The sequence below is a fragment of the Hippopotamus amphibius genome, chromosome 16 (assembly GCF_030028045.1).
Source record: "Hippopotamus amphibius kiboko isolate mHipAmp2 chromosome 16, mHipAmp2.hap2, whole genome shotgun sequence".
Taxonomy (NCBI): domain Eukaryota; kingdom Metazoa; phylum Chordata; class Mammalia; order Artiodactyla; family Hippopotamidae; genus Hippopotamus; species Hippopotamus amphibius.
In genome coordinates, this window is record NC_080201.1 from 26,756,601 (window position 1) to 26,774,675 (window position 18,075).

Genomic DNA, 18,075 nt, shown 5'->3' on the forward strand with positions numbered 1-18,075 from the left:
GACACATGAAAAGATGCTCAACATCACTAATCATCAGAGAAATGCAAGTCAAAGTCACAATGAGGTATCACCTCACACCAATCAGAATGGCCATCATCACAAAATCTGGAAACAACAAATGTTGGAGAGGATGCAGATAAAAGGGAACTCTCCTGCACTGTTGGTGAGAATGTAAGTTGGTCCAGCCACTATGGAAAACAATTTGGAGGTTCCTTAAAAAACTACAAATAGAACTACCATATGATCCAGTAATCCCACTCCTGGGCATATACCCAAAGGAAACCATAATCCCAAAAGAAACTTGTACCATCATGTTTATTGCAGCACTCTTTACAATAGCCAGGACATGGAAGCAACCTAAATGCCCATCAACAAATGAATGGATACAGAAGATGTGGCATATATATACAATGGAATATTACTCAGCTATAAAAAGGGATGAGATGGAGCTATATGTAATGAGGTGGATAGAACTACAATCTGTCATACATAGTGAAGTAAGTCAGAAAGAGAAGGACAAATATTGTATGCTAACTCACATATACGGAATCTAAAAATGGTACTGATGAACTCAGTGACAAGAACAAGGAAGCAGATACAGAGAATGGACTGGAGAACTCGAGGTATGGGAGGGGGCGGGGGGTGAAGGGGAAACTGAGAAGAAGCGAGAGAGTAGCACAGACATATATATACTACCAACTGTAAAATAGTCAGTGGGAAGTTGTTGTATAACAAAGGGAGTCCAACTCGAGGATGGAAGATGCCTTAGAGGACTGGGGCAGGGAGGGTGGGGGGGACTCGAGGGGGGGGCGTCAAGGAAGGGAAGGAATATGGGGATATGTGTATAAAAACAGTTGATTGGGCTTCCTAGGTGGCGCAGTGGTTGGGAGTCTGCCTGCCAATGCAGAGGTCACGGGTTCGATCCCAGCTCCAGGAAGATCCCGCATGCCGCGGAGCAACTAAGCCCGTGTGCCATAAAAATAAAAAATAAAAACAAAAACAAAAAAAAAGAAAACAGTTGATTGAACCTGGTGTACCCCCAAAAAAATAAAATAAAAAAAAACAAAAAAAAAAAACTACAAATAGAACTACCATATGACCCAGTAATCCCACTACTGGGCATATACCCAAAGAAAGCCATGGTCCAAAAAGAAACATGTACCATAATGTTTATTGCAGCACTATTTACAGTGGCCAGGACATGGAAGCAACCTAAATGCCCATCAACAAATGAATGGATAAAGAAGATGTGGCATATATATACAATGGAATATTACTCAGCTATAAAAAGGAATGAGATGGAGCTATATGTAATAAGGTGGATAGACCTAGAGTCTGTCATACAGAGTGAAGTAAGTCAGAAGAGAAAGACAAATAGTGTATGCTAACTCACATATACGGAATCTAAAAATGGTACTGATGAACTCAGTGACAAGGCAAGAACAAGGACGCAGATGCAGAGAATGGACTGGAGAACTCGAGGTTTGGGAGGAGGCAGGGGGTGAAGGGGAAGCTGAGACGAAGTGAGAGAGTAGCATAGACAAATATATACTACCAACTGTAAAATAGATAGCCAGTGGGAAGTTATTGTATAACAAAGGGAGTTCAACTCGAGGATGGATGATGACTTAGAGGACTGGGACGGGGAGGGTGGGGGTAGTCGAGGGAGGGAGGGAATACGGGCATATGTGTATAAAAACAGATGATTGAACTTGTTGTACCCCCAAACAAATAATAAAGAAATAAGTAAAATGAGAAAAAAAAAAAAAAAAAAAGACAGTACAGAGACTAGGCTCTGTACCAGGCCTTCCTTCTACAATTCCCCTCAGGGTCAGCCAGGAATACTAGCTGTGAGGGCTGCCTGTCCAGGTGTCCTCATATCTCACTTAGGATACAGCTAATGGAACCAGCATCCCTGGGCCTTTGCTACCTGTTTCATTCCATCTCCTGGTAGAAGGTTCCTATTACAGTTGAATTGTGTCCCTAGAAGAGATGTTGAAGTCCTAACCCTTGGTACCTGTGGATGTGACTTTATTTGGAAACAGGGTCTTTGCAGGGGGGATCAGTTTAAGAAGAGGGTCCCCAATAGAGTGGACCCTGCTGCAATAGGACTGGTGTTCTTAGAAGAGGATACATTTGGGCACAGAGATGGACACGTGCAGAGGGAAGATGCAGAGACACACAGCAAGAACACTGTGTGAGGACAGAGGCAGAGACTGCAGTGATGCACCTGCAAGCCAGGCAATGCCAGGGATCACTGGGGGCTACCAGATGCTGGCAGGGGCAGGGAAGGATCTTCCCTGGAACTTGTAGAGAGAACATGGCCCTGCCAACGTGGCCCTGCCAACCTTGATTTCAGACCATCTCCTCTAGAACTGGCAGACAAGAAATTTCCATTGTTGGGCTTCCCTGGTGGCGCAGTGGTTAAGAATTCGCCTGCAAATGCAGAGGACATGGGTTCAATACCTGGGCTGGGAAGATCCCACATGCCACAGAGCAACAAAGCCCGTGCGCCACAGCTACTGAGCCCATGGGCCACAACTACTGAAGCCCGTGTGCCTAGAGCCCATGCTCTGCAATAAGAGAAGCCACTGCAATGAGAAGCCCGTGCACCACAGCAAAGAGTAGTCCACACGTGCCACAGCTAGAGAAAGCCTGTGGGCAGCAACGAAGACTCAAGGCAGCCAAATAAATAAATAAATAATAAAATAAATCTTTAAAAAAAAAAAAAAAAAGAAATTGCCACTGTGTTAAGCCACCCAGTCTGTGGCACTGTTACAGCAGCCCTAGGAAATGAATCCGGTGCCTCCGACAGAAGTATGTGCGAGCCTCGTCTGGAAGCAATTTTCCTGGTCTGGCCCAGTGCATCTGCCATTGGCTGGAGTGGAAAATGCCCACAGAGCCTTTCCACAAAGCACAACGTAGAGAACTCCGATGTCTACACAAAGTAGCCTTGGTTGTCTTTCTGTAAAAAAAAAGGAGCTGGGATGGAATTGGCTCTCGCAAAACTCTAACTTGCTTTGGATTTGTAAAACCACCCATCCCCATCAGACAATAAAGAGCCAAGGAATTATCAATCCTTGAGAGCTTTCTTGGCCAAGTACTGAGCAGGGCCCTGGGATGGGGCAGGGGGCCTGGAGGGAGATGCCTGTTCCACGGGCGCACAGCCTGCGGGCTCCCAGGGGCACCTCCTCTCTGCCGGCACTGGATGAGGCCTGCAGCATCTGGGGCCAACATCTGGATATCCTGACTCCTCTGGCACTAACGACAGAATAAATTCTCAACATAAATTCAGTCCCTGCTCTAAGCTGGGCTTTCTGGTGAAGTTTTCCCCTATAAATCACATCTTAGGCATTTAAAGCCCTGAAACTGAGCTATTTTTGATATGAAGGCTTTTACCTACTCTATTTATAATGTTGCCTCTATTAGCTTCCTCTGAGATTAAGGGGGCAAATCTACCTACTCTTTCTATTCTCTGAAAGCACAAGGAACTGAAGTGGCAACAAACAGCTAGTCAGTAGTTTGATGGTGAAGATGTTAATAGTTCACTAATTAGACAACATGAAGTTTAGAAAGGATAAAAGTAAAATCCTGCCGCAAGGTCAAAAACAAACCAAGGACACAAGAATAGGACAGAAGAGATGTGACTGAGGTAGATTTAGGTTCGGTTCATTTCTAGCTTAATGAGCAGAGCTTAGTGAGAGATTCCCAGTCACGCTGATGAAATCGAACAACATGCTTACTCTGTACCAGTGAGCAGGCTCTACAGAAGTGGGTCATTCTGGGACTGACATTTTGAGAGGAACATGGGCTCACTGGGAATTGTCTGGAGGGCAACGACCAGGATGGAAATCGTGTGTATGTGAGAGACAATACATGAACTGAGAAAATGAGTTTACACTTTGAACTAACAATTTCTAGGTCTCTTGCTGAATTAGTTTTCTACTGCTGCTGTAACAAATGACTATGAACTAGGTGGCTTAAAAGAACACAGATTGAAAAGATTCTGGAAAGGCAGTGGGATGGGAAGCACCAGGAACTCCCCCCCCACCCCCCCCCGCCCCCAGATGACAATTACACAGGCAGAATCTATCTGACGTAAGCCTTTTGGAACTCTGGAGTCTACTGAAGGAAAGGCTTGGACAGGTAGGTTGTGCTTCATTTTGGTCAGTTTCAGCTCTGAGCATAGCAGTTACCACCCCCATCCCCATGGTGGGCAGCTCTGCACACGTTCCTGGAGCAGCCTGCACACAGCGTGTGGGCGCCAGGGTGGGCAAAAGCAGCCCCTGTGCTCCAAAAGTTGGAGATCTGTGCTCTGACTGCCCGTGGTTACTTCTGATCTGCTTGTTGCTGCCCCTCCCCCTCCAGCTGAAGGGACTCCCAGGGGATTTAAAGGGTTGGTGCCCTTTTCTCCCCTCTTCATTTTTCTCTTTTTCCTCTTTTTTAGAGCCAAACATTAAAGATTAGGATACTGTATTAGGGTTCTCCAGAGAAAGAGATATGTAGATGGATATCTCTATATAGAGCTCTCTCTCTCTACATATATATATATATATATATATATATATGACATTTATCACAGGAGTCAGCTCATGTTATGGTGGCTGGGAAGTCACAGGATCTGCCATCTGCAGTCTGGAGAGTCAGGAAGGCCAAGGGTATAATTCAGTAAAAGGCTGAAGGCCCGTGAACGGGGGGTAAGTGGCTGCTGGTACAAGAAACAGGAGCTCTGATATCTCTGAGGGCAGCAGAAGATGGATGTCCCAGCTTAAAAAGAGGGAGATAATTTGCCCTTCCTCTGCCTTTTTGTTCTGTTCAGACCCTTAATGGATGGGATGAAGGCTGCCCATGCTGGTGAAGGCAGATCTTTTTTACTCAATGGATTGATTTTCTTCTAATCTCTTTGCTAATCTCTTCTGAAAACCCTCTCACAAACATACCCAGAAATACTTTTTTTACCAGCTATCTGGGCATTCCTTAGCCCAGGCAGGTTGACACAAAATTAACCATCAGACATTCAAAACAACTGCAAATATGGGGGAAGTTAGCAAGTGATCGTGCATGCCCAAGGAAAGGCTCCGAAAAGACCCAAGACTTTAAATTTATACCTCAGCTGATCCTTGGCACATAAATAGCCTACAGCAATGGGGGAAAATGCTATAAACAAAGGCAATAACAAAACCCTGCAAACTCTGGGAAAGTGGGAGAATCTGGTCTCTGTAATTACCATATTATTAAATCCAAATATTCAAACATTTTTCCAAAAAAAAATCATAAGGCATACAAAGGAACAGAAAAGTGCAGCCAATTCAAAGGAAAAAAAACAAAAACAAAAAACCCAGCGGGAACTGTCCCTGAAACATACCTGATGCAGATATAGCAGACAAAACAACTGTCTTAAAACACTTTAAAATTACTGTCTTAAAGATGCTCAAAGAACTACAGGACGATTTGGAAAAAGTCAAGAAAATGTATGAGCAAAAGTGGAAACATCAATCATAAGACAGAAAACCTAAAAAGAAAACCTAAAAAGAAGCAGAAAAATTCTGGGTACTTCCCTGGTGGTGCAGTGGTCCTGCCAATGCAGGGGACACGGGTTCGATCCCTGATCCGGGAAGATCTCACATGCCACGGAGCAACTAAGCCCATGCACCACAACTACTGAGCCTGCACTCTAGAGCCTGCGAGCCACGACTACTGAGCCAGCATGCCTAGAGCCCATGCTCCACAAAAAGAGAAGCCACTGCACTGAGAAACCTGTGCACCACAACGAAGAGCAGGCCCTGCTCTTCTAGAGAAAGCCCATGTGCAGCAACGAAGACCCAACGTGGCCAAAAAAAAAAAAAAGAGAGAGAGAAATTCTGGAGCTGGAAAGTATAATAATTGAAATGAAAAATTAACTAGAGGGATTCAAAGGCAAATTTCTTTTGTTTGGGTTTTTTTTGACATAATCTTTATGTTTTTTAAGAAATTTTATTGAGATACAATTGGCATACATTAAACTGTATATATTTAAAGTGTACAATTTGATTTTTTTTTTCTTATTAGTAACATATATATGGCAATCCCAATCCCCCAATTCACTCCCTCCAACCTTCCCCACCCCGCTTTCCCCACTTGGTGTCCATATGTTTGTTCTCCACATCTGTGTCTCTATTTCTGCCTTGCAAACCGGTTGATGTGTATCAAAGGCAAGTTTGAACAGGCATAAGAATCAGTGAACTTGAAGATAGGACAATGGAAATAATTAAGATTGAGAAACAGAAAGAAAAAAAATTCAACTTGAAGCCATATGAAGAAACAAAGATAATAAAGGTAAATAAACAGGCAATTATAAAAGCTAACATTATTGTAACGATGGCTTCTAATTCCACTATGTTTTCTAAATGACCTAAGAGACTAATGCATTAAAAAATCATTATTAGTTTACATTATTCTAGGGTACACAATGTATAAAGGCGTAATTTTGTGATATCGACTACAGCAAGCGGTGGGAGTGGAGCTATAAATGAGCAGAATTCTTATGTAGTATTGAAGTTAAACTGGTATAAATTCAAATTAGAGTGTTATAACTTTAGCATGTTAAATGTAATCCCCATGGTACCCACAAAGAAAACAGCTATAGAATATAAACAAAAGGGAATGAGAAAGGAATTTAAACATTTCTCTACCAGAAAAAAAAAAATCAACTAAACACTAAGGAGGACAGTAATGCAGGAAGTAAAAAACAAAGCTATAAAATGCACAGGAAACAAATAAGATGACAGAAGTCTCCCTTTATCAGTAATTACTCTTAAATGTAAGTGGATTAAATTCCCCAACAAAAGACAGATTGGCAAAATGGATAAAAAAACATAATCCAACTATATGCTGTCCACAGAGGCCTTAGATCAAAGAGCACATATAGATTGAAAGGCACTAACAGACTGAAAGTGAAAGAATGGAAAAAGATATTCCATGCAAATAGTAACCCAAAGAGAGCTGGGGTGATTATACTAATATCAGACAAAACAGACTTTAAATCCAAAAAGTTTACAGGAAACAAAGTGGACATTTGTATTAATAGAAGTTCAATATATCTTCTCGCTGTAATATTATAAACATTTACATATCTAATGACAGACAATCAGAATAAATGAAGCAAAAACTGACAGAACTGAAAAGAGAAATAATGGATAGAGCAAGATGACAGACGTAACGAAACTGATACAATAAACCAACTACATGTAACAGACATAGCACATTCTACCCACCAACAGCAGCACGCACATTCTTCTCACGTGCACAGAGACATTTTCCAGGTTGGACCATATGTCAGGCCACAAAAATTGTCTCAATAGACTTAAAAAGATAACTATCATACAAAGTATTCTCTCCGACCACGGGATACTGTTACTGTTACTTCCTTCGATAACTGGAAAATTCATAAATACTTTGAAATTAAACAACATGCTCTTAAACAACCAATAGGTCAAAGAAGAAATCAAGGTAAATTAGAAACTCCTTAGTTTTAATGAAAACAAAAATGCAACATACCAAAACTATAATGCAGCAAAAGCAGTCCTAAAGGGGGAAATGTATAGCTATAAACAGTTACATTAAAAAACTAAAATCAAGAACCTAACTTTACAACTTAAGGAACTTGAAAAAGAACAAACTAAATCCAAAGCTAGCAGAAGGAAGGAAATAAAGATTAGAGAATAGAAAAGTAGAGAAAAATCAATGGAATTAAAAGCTGGTTTTTTGAAAGGATCAACAAAATTGATAAAACTTTAGTTAGATGGACTAAAAAAGAAAGACAAATTACTAAAATCGGAAAGGAAACTGGGGACATTACTATCATTTCTACAGAAATAAAAAGGATAAGTACACCATGAACAGTTGTATGCCAACAAATCAGATTACCTAGATAAAATGGACAAATTCCTAGAAACATAGAACTTACTAAGACTAAGTCATGAAGAAACAGAAATTCTGAATAGACCTATAACTAGTAAGGAGACTGAATCAGTCATCAAAATCTCCCAACAAAGAGAAGCCTCAGACCTGATGGCTTCACTGGTGAATTTGACCAAACATTTAAAAAAGCTAATATCAATCCTCCTCAGTTTTTCCCAAAAGGAGGAAACACTTCCTAAGTCATTCTATGAGGCCAGCATTACTTTGATACTTAAGTCAAAGACACTACAACCAAACAAACAAGAAAATTCAAAAACTACCACAACAATTTCCATTTTGAACACTGATGGGAAAATCTTCAACAAAATCTAGAAAACTGAATTCAGCAGCATATTAAAAGGATTATATACCCTCACCAAGTGGGATTTATTCCTGGAATGTAAGGATGATTCAACATAAAATCGATCTGTGTAATATACCACATTAACAGAATGAAGGGGAAAAACCCCATGTAATCATCTCAATGGCTCCTGAAGAAGCATTTGAAAAAATTCAACACCTTTTCATGATAAAAACAAAAACAAAAAGGAAACCACTCAGCAAACTAAGGAAAAAAGGAAAGTACCTCGACACAATAAAAGCCATATACATGGGAAAACCCACAGCAAACATTATGCTCAATGGTGAATATTGAAAGCTTTTCCTCTAAGATCAGAAACAAGACAAGGATGCCCACTTCTGCCACTTCTAATCAACATAGTACTGGAAGTTCTAGCCAGAAGCATTAGGCAAGAAAAAGAAATGCAGAGCATCAAAATTGGAAAAGTAAAATTATCTCTGCAGATGATATGCCTGTCTATGTAGAAAACCCGAAAGACTCTGCAACACAAAACCAAAACCATTAGAGCTAATAAATGAATTCAGCAAAATAGCAGGATGCAAAGTCAACACACAAAAACCAGTTGCATTTCTATACACTAATAATGAACAATTTGAAAAGGAAATTATGAAAATTCCATTTACCATGGCATCAAAAATAAAATACCTAGGAATTAACTTAACCAAGGAGGTGAAAGACTTGTACAGTGAAAACCACAAAACATTGCTGAAAGAAATTAGAGCCATAAGGGGAAACACATCTGATGTTCATGAATTGGAATACTTAATATCATTAAGATGTCAATACTACCAAATGTTATCTACAGATTCACTGTAATCTCTGTCTTCAAAAAACATCATTGTGATTTTGAAATAAAAATCTCATTCTAAAATTCATATGGGGGGACTTCCCTGCTGGCACAGTGGTTAAGACTCCATGCTCCCAATTCAGGGGGCCCAGGTTTGATTTCTGGTCAGGGAACTAGATCCCACATGCATGCCACAGCTAAGAGTTTGAATGCCACAACTAAGGAGCCGGCAAGCCGCAACTAAGGAGCCCACATGCCACAACTAACGAGCTGGCAAGCAGCAACTAAGGAGCCCTCCAGCCACAACTAAGGAGCCCACCTGTCAAAACGAAGATCCAGCACAACCAAAATAAAACAAAATAAATATTTTTTTTAAATGAGAGCTTTCTTAAAAACCCTTTTAAAAATAAATAAATAAATAAAACTCATATGGGATCTTAAGGGATCCCCATATGGCCAAAACAATCTTAAAAAGGGAGTACAAAGCTGGGGTACTCACCCTTTCTGATTTCAAAACTTACTGCAAAGCTACAGTAATCAAAACAGTGTAGTACTGGCTTAACAAAAGAAATACAAACCAATTAAATAAAGAGGCTGGAAATAAACCTTCATATACATGGTCAAGTGATTTTTGACAAGGGTGCCAAGACCATTCAATGGAGGATAACAATCTTTTAAAATATGGTGCTGGGGAAACCGGATATCCACAACGGAAAAGAATGAAGCTGGACCCCTACCTAATGCCAAGTACAAAAATTAACTCAAAATGGATCAGGACCTAAATGTAAGACACAAAACTATACAACTCTTAGAAGAAAACAGGAAAAAAGCTTCATGACATTGGATTTGGTAATGATTTCTTGAATATGACACCAAAGGTACAGGCAACAAAAGATAGATTGGACTTCATGAATATTAAAAATTTTGTGCATCAAAAGATAATATCAACAGAGTAAAAAGGCAACCTACAGAATGGGAGAAAATATTTGCAAATCATATATATGATAAGGGTATAATGTAAATAAAAGCAAAAATAAACAAATGGACCTAGTTGAACTTAAAAGCTTTTGCAGGACTTCCTGGGTGGTGCAGTGGGTAGGAATCCACCTGCCAATGCAGGGGACACAGGTTCAATCCCTGCCCCAGGAAGATACCACATGCCACAGAGCAACTAAGTCCGTGCACCACAACTATTGAGCCTGTGCTCTGGAGCCCGTGAGTCACAACTATTGAGCCCATGTGCCACAACTACTGAAGCCCACGTGCCTAGAGCCCATGCTCTGCAGCAAGAGAGGCCACCGCAATGAGAAGCCCACACACCACAACGAAGAGTAGCCCCTGCTCGCCGCAACTAGAGAAAGCCCGTGTGCAGCAACAAAGACCCAACACAGCCAATAAAATAAACAAACAAAACCTTATAAAAGCTTTTACACAGCAAAGGAAATCATCAACAAAACCAAAAGACAACCAACTGAATGGGAGAAAATATTTGCAAATGATATGACTAATAAAGGATTAATATCCATAAACAGCTCATACAATTCAACATTGAAAAACAACCCGATTAAAAAATAGGCATAAGAACTGAATAGACATTTTTCCAAAGAGGAAATGCAGATGCCCAATGGGCACATGAAAAGATGCTCAACATCACTAATCATCACAGAAATGCAAATCAAAACCACAATGAGATATCACCTCACACCTGTCAGAATGGCCATCATCAAAAAGAACATGAATAGTAAGTGTTGGCAAGGATGTGGAGAAAAGGGAACCCTTGCACACTGTTAGTCGGAATGTAAATTGGTACAGCCCCTGTGGAAAACAGTATGGAGGTTTCTAACAAAACTAAAAATAGAACTACCGTGTGACCCAGCAATTCCACCCCTGGGTATATACATCTGAAAAAAACAAAAACACTAATTTGAAAAGATACATGCACCCCACTGTTCCCAGCAGCATTATTTACAGTTGCCAAGATATGGAAGCAACCTAAGTGTCCATCAACAGATGAATGAATAAAGAAGATGTGGAATAAAGAAGATGTGATACAATATATATAATGGAATACTACTCAGCCATAAAAAGAATGAAATTTTGCCATTTGCAGCAACATGGATGGACTTGGAAGACACAATGCTAAGTGAAATAAGTTAGAAACACTGTATCATATCACTTATATGTGGAATCTAAAACAATACAACAAACCAGTGAATATAACAACAACAACAAAAGAAGCAGATTCACTGATACAGAGAACAAACTAGTGGTTACCAGTGGGGAAGGAAGGAGGGGCAATACAACAGTGGGGGAGAAGGAGGTATAAATTACTGGGTATAAAAGAGGCTACAAGGATGTATTGTACAACATGGGGAATATAACCAATATTTTGTAATAATTGTAAAAATTGAGTGTAACTTAAAAATTGTATAAATAAAAAAAATGTGTTAGAAAGAAAAAAACAGAAAAAATGGGTAAAGGACTCGAATAGATATTTCTCCAAAGATGATATACACATGGCCAGTAAGCACATGAAAAGAATCTTAACATCAGTAATCATTAGGAAAATGCTAATCAAAACTACAATCAGATACCACCTCACACCCATTATAATGGCTACTACAAAAACAAAAACAAAAGACCAGAAAATAAGTGTTAGTGAGGATGTGGAGAAATTGGAACCCTTGATCACTGCTGCTGGGAATATAAAAACATGGTACAGTGCTACTGAAAACAGTTTGAAGGTTCCTCAAACAATTTAAGATAGAATTACCATGTGATCCAGCAATTCCGCTTCTGGATATATATCCAAAAGAGCTGACAGCAGAATCTCAAAGAAGTATTAGTACACCAGTGCTTATGGTAGCATTATTCACAATAGCTAAGACATAGAAGCAACCCAAGTGTCCGCTGATAGATGAATGAGTAAATAAAATTTTCAGTTTTAAAATAATTTTTTTTTTACAGCACAGCAAAAAAGAATCTACAACTACCAAAGTCTGCAAAACTTCAGCAGAAAGGAAATACTGCTTTTGAACTGTTTAAAGCTTCTCTAGGGTTTTACACACTCATTTTTGATCACCAAGAGCATGGAATTTCTCACGGATGTTTGTGTCTCCAGGGGTTAGTTTAGTCCCTGACATAGTTACACACATTAGTATTCTACATCTAATCCAATCAGCTTTGATTTAGCCCCTTTATATTTTTTAAGCTCTTTATTGGAATATAATTGCTTTACACTGTTGTGCCAGTTTTTGCTGTACAACAAAGTGAATCAGCTGTATTTATACATATACCCCCATGTTCCCTCCCTCCTGAGACTCCCTCCCACTCTCCCTACCCCAGCCCTCTAAGTCATCACCCATCATCGAGTTGATTTCCCTGTTTAGCAGCAGCTTCCCACTAGCTATCTATTTTACATTTGGTAGTGTATATATGTCAATGCTACCCTCCAACTTCATCCCAGCTTCCCCTTCGCTCCCCGTACCCCATGTCCTCAAGTCCGTTCTCTACATCTGCATTTTTATTCTTGCCCTGTCACTGGGTTCATCAGTACCATTTTTTTAGATTCTGTATATATGAGTTAGCATACGGTATTTGTTTTTCTTTCTGGCTCACTTCGCGCTGTATGACAGTCTCTAGGTCTATCCACCTCATTATATATAGCTCAATTTCATTCCTTTTTATGGCTGAGTAATATTCCATTGTGTATATGTACTACATCTTCTTTATCCATTCATCTGTTGATGGGCATTTAGGTTGCTTCCATGTCCTGGCTATTGTAAATAGTGCTGCAATGAACCTTGTGGTACAAGTTTCTTTTTGGATTACGGTTTTCTCTGGGTATATGCCCAGTAGTGTTAGCCCCTTTATATTTTAAAAAAATAGAAAAGCAAAACCAAACCAGACTTGGACTTCCCTGGTGGCACAGTGCAACTTAGATGCCTCAGAGCAGCTAAGCTTGTGTGCCACAAGTACTAAGCCCATAGGCCACGACTACTGACTCTTGAGTGCCTAGAGCCTGTGCTCCACAAGAGAAGCCACCACAATGAGAAGCCCGTGCATGGCAATGAAGAGTAGCCCCAGCTCGCTGCAACTAGAGAAAGCCCGTGTGCAGCAATGAAGATCCAGTGCAGTCAAAAATAAATAAGTAAAAATTAAAATAAGTAAATAAAATGCTTAAAAAATGGTTAAGATAATTTTATATGATACGTATTTTATCACAATAGAAAAATGGAAATAAAAGCCCCACAAATTGATTACCTTACACTTCTGGAGGTCGGACGTCCAAAATGCGCCGGCATGGCTGCACTCCTGCTGGAGGCTCTAGAGGAGAACCCATTTCTTGGCCTTTTCTACCTCCCGGAGGCTGCCCGCCTCCTCTGGCTCACGGCGCCTTCCGGCAATGGCGTCAGCCCCACCTCTGCTCTGTCAGCCCAGCGCAGCTCCTCCTGCCCCGCGCCTCCTCCCTCTGCTCCGTCTCTGCAACTCCTCCTCTGACGGGGAGGCGCCTGCCTCCCTCGTATAAGGAGCCTTAGGATTATATTGGACACACCTGATAATCCACGAGACTCTCTCCAGCTCAAGCGCCTCAGCTTAATCACACCTGCAAGTCCTTTTGCCCTGGAAGGAAACAAACTCACAGGTTCTGAGGATTAGGCTGTGGGCATCTTTGGGAAGCCATGATTCTGTTTACCGCAGTTGCCTACGGAAATACTCACAGGAGTGTGGGAGGACGTAGGTGCAAGGACTTCAAATACTGAAGCACAGAGAAGCCTGATGTCTGGCAATAGGGCTGTGGTTGAGCAACAGTGCAGACACCCTATAGAATACTACGCAGCCTTGAAAAGAATGAGCTGGAGGACGGTGGCAGGGTGTCCTTGGTGCATTTTTGAATGAGAAGGACAAATTTCAGAAATTCTTGATTCACTTGTTCCACAAATATTTTCAATGTCTATCATGTTTCTGGAGCTGAGACCACGGAAGTGTATTAGACAGGAGCTTATACTCTCTTTCTGTATAAAAACTGTATGTGGAAATAGGTGTGAGCATGAAAAAGGGTCTTAGCTGGAAAGTAAATATTGATATGTTAACAGTGGGCATCTCAGGAGAGGAAGGGCAGGAAGTAAAAACGGTGAAGATTTGCCCTTTGTCTTTGGATGTTTTCACATAGTTTTATCTATGTTTTAATGCATTTAAAATTTTCATTATTATATATATATTTTTATAAATTTATTTATTTATTTATTGGCTGTGTTGGGTCTTCATTGCTGCACGCAGGCTTTCTCTACTTGTGGCAAGCGAGGGCTACTCTTTGTTGTGGTGTGCGGGCTTCTCATTGCCGTGGCTTCTCTTGTTGCAGAGCGTGGGCTCTAGGCGCATGGGCTTCAGTAGTTGCAGCACATGGGCTCAATAGTTGTGGCTCATGGGCTCTAAAGCGTAGGCTCAATAGTTGTGGTGCACGGTCTTAGTTGCTCTGCGGCATATGGGATCTTCCCGGACCAGGGCTCAAACCTGTGTTCCCTGCATTGGCAGGCAGATTCTTAACCACTGTGCCACCTAGGAAACCCAGTTTTATCTTTTTCAATGAGCATTTAAACTTGCTTGAAGCTTGCTAAAAAATTAAAATAAACTGAGGTATAGTTATTGGGAGAAATTATCTATTGTGTCTAAGCCCACCTTATAATGATAAAATTGTACCATCTGGAAAACAGAAAGAAGAGAGGGAAGGAAGGGAGAGAAGGGAGACAGAGAAACAGCTGTTAACTTGGAGCAGGCAAGCCTTGTGGGGCACTTAGCCAACCAGTGAAGCAAAGTGTCCCTCCCTCCCCAGCAGGAACGGGCACCTCCTCCAGATACAATTCTTTATATCCTCTCCTGTGGCACTGGCCCTGTGCCTACTGTACACAGGAGGCAATCAATGACATATTGTCAACAAGCCGAGTGACAAATGGGACTGCCAGGTAAAGGCGCAGATGACGCCCAAACAGGAGGCGAAAGCGTCCTGTCTGGGAATAGCTTTGACCCCATATAGCAATAGGCACATCCATCAGCTCAATTCTATACCGAGATTCGTCTCCCCTCATTTATAACCATTTCAGCTCAAAGTCTGGTCCTTCCCAAGCCCTCAGAACTTCCTAGTTTATTTGAAGCGGAGGTTCTGCAGTTGGAGGAAGTGGGTAGAAATTCCAGGTCACTTATTTCCGCCACAGTGTCCCCAAGATGAACTTGTGGTTTGTTGCTTCTTTGCCATGACCTGCAACCCCTGAGCTGGCCTTTCTGCCCTCTGTGTGCGTCTCTGGGGCTGATGCTTTGTGGCCATGGGAGGCAGGGAAAACAGGAGGGGGTGAGGCCTGGGACCTGGGGACACTCGACCCTGGCAAGGTCATCTCAGACTTGTAGACCTGAGTTCCCCTGAGAAATACTGTCTCAAAATCACACACCTGGCAAACAGGCTGTCCTGGGAACACAGCCCAGGAACAAACAAAACAAGCTTGTGTCTTTTCATTTTATTCTTGGCTCTTACTGCTCTAGGAAGAAAAAAAAAGACTGGACTTGAGTATGTGAGACATTCACATGTTTTACTCAGAAAGCAAGGAACCTCTGATTTTCTTGGAGAAACGATGAGTGCTGTCATTTCCTTTTAGTGCCCTTAAGCATAGACTGAAACAAGGAAGACGTCATGTCAGTTCATTCTAACTGTCCCCTTGGACATCTACTGCATCCTTCCTAGACTGATCGTTGGACAGAATTAAAACTGCTCCCAAAGTGTAGTTTGATTCAGCTGCAGACCCTCCCTGGAGTGTCCCTGCCCGCTTCTGGCTCTGTCCTCCCGCCTCCTGGTTCCCCCTCAGGCACATCCAGCATGTTCCTGCCCCCAGGCCCTTCGTACCTATTCTCTCTTCCTGGAACGTTCCTCTCCCCCTGGTCCTCCTGTTTCCCTCCCTCCTTCAGGCCCCTTTAGAACTGCAACCCCCACCTCATCCCAGCCCTCCCACCCCCATCCCTGCTTCCTTTTTCTCCATAGCACTCGTCTCTTTCTGATAGGCCTCTATTTTGTTTACTGTCTACCCCGTTTCTAATGTAAACTCCACCAAGGCAGGGATTTTCATCCATTTGTTTACCGCTGGAAACCCAGTCCTAGAATAATGATTGAATCTGAATCTTTATAGAGGAATTCTGCATTATGTATCCAAAATCTTATAAATACACAGCTCTTCCGCATCTAGGAATTTATCCCTGGGAAGTCATCACAGAATTGTGCAAAAATAGACTTAGAAATGTTACAAAAGCCAAACACTGGCAATAATAAGAGCTGACGTTTAATGAGCACTTACCATGTGCCAGACCCTGTTTTAAACATTTTATGCACATGAACTCTTTAAACCTCCTGACAACCCTATAACCCACCTATTATTGTCTGGATTTTACAAGTGAGGGAACAGGCTGAGGGACTGAAGAGCATGCAATCCAGCCAGGATCTGACGGGGTGTGTCTGACTCGAGAGTCCATATTCTTAACACCCTATGGGTTACACGAGCTGTGCTCCAGCCACACTGAGGCATTCAATGCAACCATTTAAAATGATGTTGTAGACAGGGGACATTTTGGTAGGGGGGAGGGGGGACATAGACTCCTGAAATTATATATAAATTGTGTGATCATACACATTGCTGGGAAGGAGATGGCTTTATCAGATTCTCAGAGACATCCAAGAACCAGGGTTGTAGGATAATCCTTCTACATAAATAGTTCAGGTGAACATATCCTACACATGGGTTATCAACTGTTTAGCACAGTAATAAAAAAATTCTTTTTAGTTTCCCTCCTTCCACATAAGGTTTCCTCCTCTTGTCCCTAAACCACATTAATGACCTAGAATGTCACCCCAGAAGACTCTCTATAATGACTTGAAAAGATCCTTATGAGATATAAACTACAAAAAGCAGGTTTCTAAAAAGACTACACATTATAACCACATTTTCATTAAAAACCCATATGTACATATATGTACAGTAAAAAGCTCAAATAACTAGATTATATGACAGCTGTCATTCTTGGGTGATGGAATTATGAGTGTGTTAAAAGTTCTTTTCTGGTCTTGTTTGTATTCTGTACATTTTTTGCAAGAACATCATGAATTACATTTTGTAACCAAAGGAACTTTTTTTTTTTTTTTAAAGAAAAAGGCGGCTTAGGACTTCCCTGGTGGCACAGTGGTTGAGAATCCACCTGCCAGTGCAGACAACATGGGTTTGATCCCTGGTCCAGGAAGATCCCACATGCAGCAGAACAACTAAGCCCCTGCGCCACAATTACTGAGCCTGCGCTCTCAGGCCCAAGTGCCACAACTACTGAGCCTGAGTGCTGCAACTACTGAAGCCCATCCACCTGCAGCCTGTGCTCTGAAACAAGAGAAGCCACTGCAATGAGAAGCCCATGCACTGCAACAAAGAGTAGACCCTGCTTGCCACAACTGCAGAAACCCCATGCACAGCAACAAACACCCAATGCAGCCAAAAAATTAAAAAAAAGAAAAGAAAATAATAGCTTTGGGGGAGATAATTTGGAAGTAGCTATGAAAATTTTAAGTGTACATACCCTTTGATCCAGCAATTTCATTTCCAGGAATCTGTTTGAGAGAAATTCTTGTGAGCCTGAACATAAGTCCAGCGACATTCACGGCAGCACTGTGAAAATCAGTAAACAGCCCAAACCCTCAGAGAAGGGGAGTAAATAAAATAAACAAAATATTCAATAAAATATAATACCACCATATTATAAAAACCGTGCAGCTATTCAAAAGAAAACAAGGTAGCTAGATCTCTGACTCTTGTACAAGATACATTGTTAAAAAAAAAAGGGAAGTTGCAGAACAGATGTATAATAAGGTCCAATAAACATAAAGATGTGAGTAAGAGTGTAAAGGCGTTGAAAGGGGACTGGAAGGAAGCCGCCTGCAGGGAGGCACTGGGAGCTGGGCGGGGGA